This window comes from Poecilia latipinna, unplaced genomic scaffold (assembly GCF_001443285.1).
Source record: "Poecilia latipinna isolate Pla-1442-1.1 unplaced genomic scaffold, P_latipinna-1.0 Scaffold287, whole genome shotgun sequence".
In the NCBI taxonomy this organism is placed as follows: Eukaryota; Metazoa; Chordata; class Actinopteri; order Cyprinodontiformes; family Poeciliidae; genus Poecilia; species Poecilia latipinna.
Window position 1 is genome coordinate 537,528 of NW_015112903.1, and position 6,275 is coordinate 543,802.

Genomic DNA, 6,275 nt, shown 5'->3' on the forward strand with positions numbered 1-6,275 from the left:
AGTTTTGGAATTGCAGGATTAACAGACTGAAATAATTATGCTATGAATTCACAGTTATTTTTCCAAAACTTTCTCAAATGTTTTTATGCCAACAAAAACATAAATCATCAGATAAGTTCATTAAAGTTTTATTTATATATGACATTTACATTCCCTTCATTTTTTTACTTATTAATGTTACGTCATTTTCACTTTAAGCTAAATTTTTACCTTCATGTAAGCATAACTAAAGTATATTAATTCCCCTTCCATATAAAACATTAGTCAAGGTGTTAATATAAACATGAAAAAGTACATGGGGAAAGCATACTCAGCACTGATCACAGACAAAATGAAATTAAGGAAAATAAGTCAAACTGGCTGCTGATTCAGCTTAAATTCTGTTTGAAGGTCTTCTTATGAAGAGTCCTTACAAACATCACCTTCTAAAATGTGTTTCCTTTAAGGAACCTAGAGTCCATCTGAGTCGAAACAGAGTAATACAACAACGCTGTGGCATCTGTTTGAGAAGTACCAGGACTGACCGAGAGCTGCCAGATGTGTAAAAGCTCTTTCTGAAAATCAGGAACAAGGGGAATTAATTCGGTGACAGCTGGCTCATGTTTTAATGGATATTTCTGATTCTTTGGAATTATGTCTGGAGATGTATCCAAATAAGCTGATCCGTCCTGTTTTCCAGTGTTTTATTTGATTTGTCTGCCATTAAGAAAATAACCCTTTCGGATGGATGGTGGAAGTATTTACAGTTTCCGGGTGAATAAAGAGTGAGTATTGCAGTGCTTATGTAGCACAGAGAGACGAGGTTGGAGGAAGCGCTTGCAGAAAGTGATGATGGGATGGTAACATGAGATAAAGTCATGAGACCTGCCTCATCAATACGCACAAACACACACCGATACAAACTTGATATTAATAGACAGGGAAAAATCACAATGACCTTAAAATGAAACATCCTCCAAGTCTGCAGCTTTCCCCTGTTCATCCTAAAAATAATCAATCAATCCAGTCTACAATTTCTGGCAGTGACTCAAACAGGCGTCGCAAAGACAAACCTCAAAAAATATTTACTTAAGGCCACAACTAATAGCTAGCTAAACTGTGTGAATAATTAGGATGTGCTGCATGGCAGAGTGATTTTCCGGGCTGCTGGAGATAAATCTGGATTCCCGTTGTGTTACAGGACTGCGCTGCATCAAAGCTCCAGTGCAGGAATGGCATCCTCTGGCAGTCATTCATACTAAGACAAAACACCATTCATATCACGTACATGCTACGGTGAGTTAGAGCGACCACACAGTGCAGAGCTGGATGGATTAGTAATGAATCATCCGGGGAGGTGGACTGTTGCATGTCTCTATTTGGCAACTCCCACATAGTCACATGGAAATTTTACAGAAAATCTGCGTTTTGCCCATGTTCAGAAGATAAAATATTTATGTCGCGGCAACAATGAGGAGCCAACCTGTTGGCGAATGGTCTGTTTCATCAGTGTGGGAATGAACGGAGCAGGAAAGCTGTGACACATCCCTACCTTTTTTTCCCCCAGTCAGGATAGTAAAAACCATGGGGGCTTTTGGTGAGGAATTGGTATTCACCTCATGTCGCACAGCCACAGAGTGGGGGAAAGACAGGAGAGACAGGGGGAGGGAGGAGGAGGATGAGGGGAGGAGGGGGGTTGATATGCTGGAACAGTCATAGCCTGGAGTCTGGTTTGGATGAGTCTTCTTACCTGGCTGAGCTCGTCTTCACATCACCATCTGCTGCTCTGCTCCCCTCCGAGTCAAAGACCAGGAGCCAAACACCAACTAGCACGCCAATCCCTTTACTGCTCCTCTGTCTGGGAAAAGAGGGAGCGTGTTTGCATGTGAGAAGGAGACAGACTGACAATGAGAGGCAAAGAGGGAGAGAGAGAGAGAGAGTGTCAGAGGGCGTGCAGGAGGTTTGGAAAGGCGAAGAACACAAACATAGCTGTTTGTCCGGCTGTGAAGATGAGACGGAGGAGCCGAAGTGTGATGGGCTCTCTTTTGTTTGTATCCTGGAGGAGAGCGAGATCCACAGGCAGCAGCTTCGTCTAGGTATATGCAGCAAGAGGCTGTGTGGTAGCCTTGGCAACAGAGCTAGAATGAGAGAGAGTCAGTGAGGGAGCGAGCGAGAGAGAAAGAGAGATAGAGAGAGCGACTGAACGTGTGTATGTGTGTGTGTGTGTGTGTGTGTGTGTGTGCGTGTGTGTGTGTGTGTGTGTGTGTGTGTGTGTGTGTGTGTGTGTGTGTGTGTGTGTTCATTGGCAATTCTAAGGGGACACAAAACTGGTCCTACACACCTCTAAAGCCACAACGTAAACCATTTCATTTTCAGAATAAAGCAAGTGTTATTACAGTCATCCTCAAAGTGGCTTCATCATAGCATTTTGTTTTTACCCCAGGGCGGAATATAGACCCTAATTGGTGCCCAGCTTTATTAAACCAACATGAATAAACCACAAGCTTGGGTTGGGCGCCAGTAAATGTCACATGCCATCTTGCTTCCATCGGCACTCACCTCTCGACCGATTGTGAATCACACTCCACATTACAGATCAGAGCAACTTGTGTAGGTGATCAGCCTTTGCCCCACGATTCCACCCCTTTTTGGGGTGAAAACAAGCCTTCACCTTTGCCTGGCAGTGATGTTGCATTCAATTTAATGTGAACTTGAAACTGGGAATGATATCACAACCAATGGTGTCCCTGTAGCAAGTCTGAAAACCAGCGACATTTGTAAATGTTGCACTTAGTGACTGATATATGAACTTTAGGAGTACAGTCAACGTCATTTTGTCATATGTTTGAAAAAAAAAATCAAAGAGATTTAAATATTAAACAGGGAATTGAACACCAATTACTGCATAGCTAACGCTATATATTATTTTTAGGTTGAGATAGGTTAGAAGCTTTGACCTTTTAAGTAGGAGTAAATCAGAAACAGTTTCTAGTTAAAAAAAAAACATTATTATTATTATTATTATTACTTTTATTTATTTATTTATTTTTTTGAGCAAGAGAGACTGCTATTATTTTGCATAAAGCCATTTTCAAATCCCTAATGGGGAAGTTCAAAATCCCGAAATCCAAGTTTTCAAATCAGTTTTCATGCCACCAAACCTTGATGGTCTCTTACCAAATCCAACCTTATAATCTGACATAGCTGTGTTGATCACAGAACTCAATAATAATCCATTAATAATTGATTTCATCAAATCAATTCAACTCAAACAGGAAGTTCAGAGAAAGACGTTGAGTTACCTTGTGCAAGCAAAACCTATCTCACAGGAAAAAGAAAAACAGAAAATCCCACAAGATTCAAAGCAGAGGACAGTTTAATTATTTCCGCTGCTGTCTAATCTGTGGCAAATTGTGAATTTATGAGGATATTGATTGGATATTGCCTGTGCAATGTGCATTCCACAGAAGTTTTAGCAAAGTAACTACATCGTTATTATTTACCTTATTTAGCTCAATAACTAGAACAATTCATGATAGGTTATCCATTGACAGAACAACCAAATAAGTTATCAATGTGAAAACAAACAAAAAAATCCCTCCAGCTATGCGGAAGCAGCAAACTTCCTCTATTTCAAGAACCAATGACACCAGATGTATATAGCAACAGCACCAAACGCCCCTGCTATGTAAATAAATGTCTTCCAATGTTTCCTATTTAATATTTTGCAACATAGCTTAATTAATATATGACAGCCACTGTCCTTCTAAGTGACAAAGACGTGAGTGAGTGTGTAAAGAGGAGAGAGTCACATCATAACACATCACTGAGCAGTGAACACCCCCGACTGTCGCCTCCTCTGCTCCAAGCTGCATGCTCTGCCCACCCACCTCCGTCTCTTATCTCAGCCGCCCCTCCTGCCCCCCGATCACCACTACCCAGCTCTGTCCCCTCCATCATCTTCATCATTTCCTGATACCTACTCTCTCTGATTTGCTTTTTCTCCTCGAAGACTGTCATTTCTTGTCTCTCCCACTTTTAGTGAATCATGGTTCCTCTCTCTCTCTCTCTCTCTCTCTCTCTCTCTCTCTCTCTCTCTCTCCTCTCCCTCCTTCCTGCCTGGCCATATGGTATCCTTTCCCCTGTCATCTCTCTGAACTCACCCGCAGAAAACAGCAACTATAGGATCAAAACAAATGCTAGTGCAGGAAATACAAGCATTGGATCTCACTTTTTGAAATATTTCTCCTTTTTTTGCAAAAAAAAAAAAAAAAAAAACTTACATTGATCTGAAGCATGGAAGAAATGCAAAGATTTTTTTAAATGTGCAAGTTGGTGCAAGTGGGTGATGTAACGTTAGAACATTTAACAGTTTTTTGGTATCATGCAAAATATACTTACTTTTTGTAAATAAAACATGTTGTCCCGTCTCTGGTTCTAAAGGTTATACAAATCATAATGCTGCTTAAAGACTCAGAAATCTGGACTGCATTATTTCACATCTTGTTCAGAATCCATAAATTATGGATTTGTCAAACATAACTTGGATTACTGATTACTCTGCACTCACGGAAGATGCTTTGAAACAGTTTGAGAACAATGAAACCTTTATTCTTTTTCATAGGTGCACTTGTGATTATTAAACAAACCTTTTTAAATCATAAAACAATGTTAAAGCAGTATTAATTAGAACAAACATAAAATAGTTTGTTTACATCTTTCTAAATGTTAAATTGAGAAACCATTTATTTGCAAAACAGCAATCAGAGCCTTTTATAATTGCTGACCAGCATTTTTGAATGTTTCCACTGGTATTTGACAGTTTATCTTTTTGTTGATGAGCTCCATGTGTTTGAGGCTGCAAGGTCTTCTTGTCAACATCCTAACGTTTAACTTTCTCCAAAGATTTTCTGTCTGACTCAAGTCAGAACTTTTGCTGGACCTCTCTCCAGAATTGTATTATCTACAGTCAGAGGAAACACGCTGATAAAAGTATTCAGGAATCTGTCAGCGTCCCACTTTGTGACTTAGTAATATTTGCTCTTTTAACCTTGGAAAAATTTCTCAAATTCCTCAGATTGTGAGGACAGCTTTTGTTCACAAACTAGAGATTTACTTTAGTCACAATCAACTCTGAGGTCTGACTCAAGTCATTTCAAAATATATTTGCTCTGATTTTCTTTTGCTGAGTTGACTGTACGTTTGGACCAGGTCTGGAGAGTAATGAGGTAAGAAGAGGGGTAATGTGAATTACAAAATAACAGTAAATGCAATATGTTACAGTTCCAGAAAAAAAATATGCAATTAAATGACATGTTTTATTTATAAAGTTGCACATGAGTAAACATTCTATTACATCTAATTATCTTATCTAAAAAAAAAAAGTAAGGCAATATGTCCATGAAATTTTTTTTGTTTGTTTCTACACGTAAATATACAGATTTTGCAGTCAAGGATGGTGATGACCTGGGTTAATGTGAGATTTCCAATTGCAAGTGAATGCATCATTGAATGCATGCATTTTCTCCCGTCCTTGACTGAGAGCAGAACACAGCCCTAAAATAATGAAAGCAATACTGCTGAATGATTATGTTACATGATTAAACAGCATCTGATGACTATCATAAAAGTCAAATGAGCAGGCGTTTATGTGAGTGAAAACTGCTGATAGTGAACATAGAGTGTACATCCGAAAGCTAAAGTTGTAAGATAGTTGAAGCCAGATCCCACTGTGTCGAGATGAACCAAGTGTAAAGACGCCAGCTGCGCTTTTGAAACACAAAGTTCTGATTATAATTCAGCACCCAAATGAGATGGTGATATATGTTGGGAATTTGTATGTTTCACGAAGCCAAGTCACTACAAAATGATTTTAATAATTGTCCTAAGTTTACACAAAGGAAAAGGAGAAGTGTAGTTAACGTTTGCTGATCCTTGTGCAAAGAATCAACAACAAAACCTCTGGAATCTTCAGGCGCCTGTGACATTAGAAATGTTTATATCTTAAAACTTAGAAGGACCTGGTTGCAGGTGCTTTCATATGTTATGTATTTATGAATATAAAATGCACTTCTTCATCTTGGTAAGTTTTTTTTAAGTAAAAAAAAAAAAAGCATTTATGATTCACGTGTCCATGTCTTTGCCCCGCTCCAATCAGCTAAATGACCTCCAGTGGCCTTCCTTATCTTCTCACCCTCTCTCCTTTGTTTTTCCACAAGGACAAAAGTATCATCTGACCTAATTAAAGAAAAGAGAAAGAGAAGCTGCTTTCCTGTGGCCGTGACCAGTCCTGAATG

The 6,275-nt window shown here is 39.1% G+C and overlaps 1 protein-coding gene across 1 annotated transcript in view; it reads right to left on the reverse strand.

Moving 5' to 3' along the window:
- Window positions 1–2,114, reverse strand: part of LOC106948441 (tyrosine-protein phosphatase non-receptor type 5-like) — a 22,114-nt gene extending 20,000 nt beyond the window's left edge. Inside the window, exons 1-2 of the mRNA XM_015034103.1 lie at window positions 1,965–2,114; window positions 1,730–1,837 (exon numbers count right to left, since the gene is read on the reverse strand). The gene's annotated coding sequence lies outside the window, so the exon portion shown is untranslated. The remainder of the gene's footprint in view (window positions 1–1,729; window positions 1,838–1,964) is intronic.
- Window positions 2,115–6,275: the final 4,161 nt, after the last annotated feature.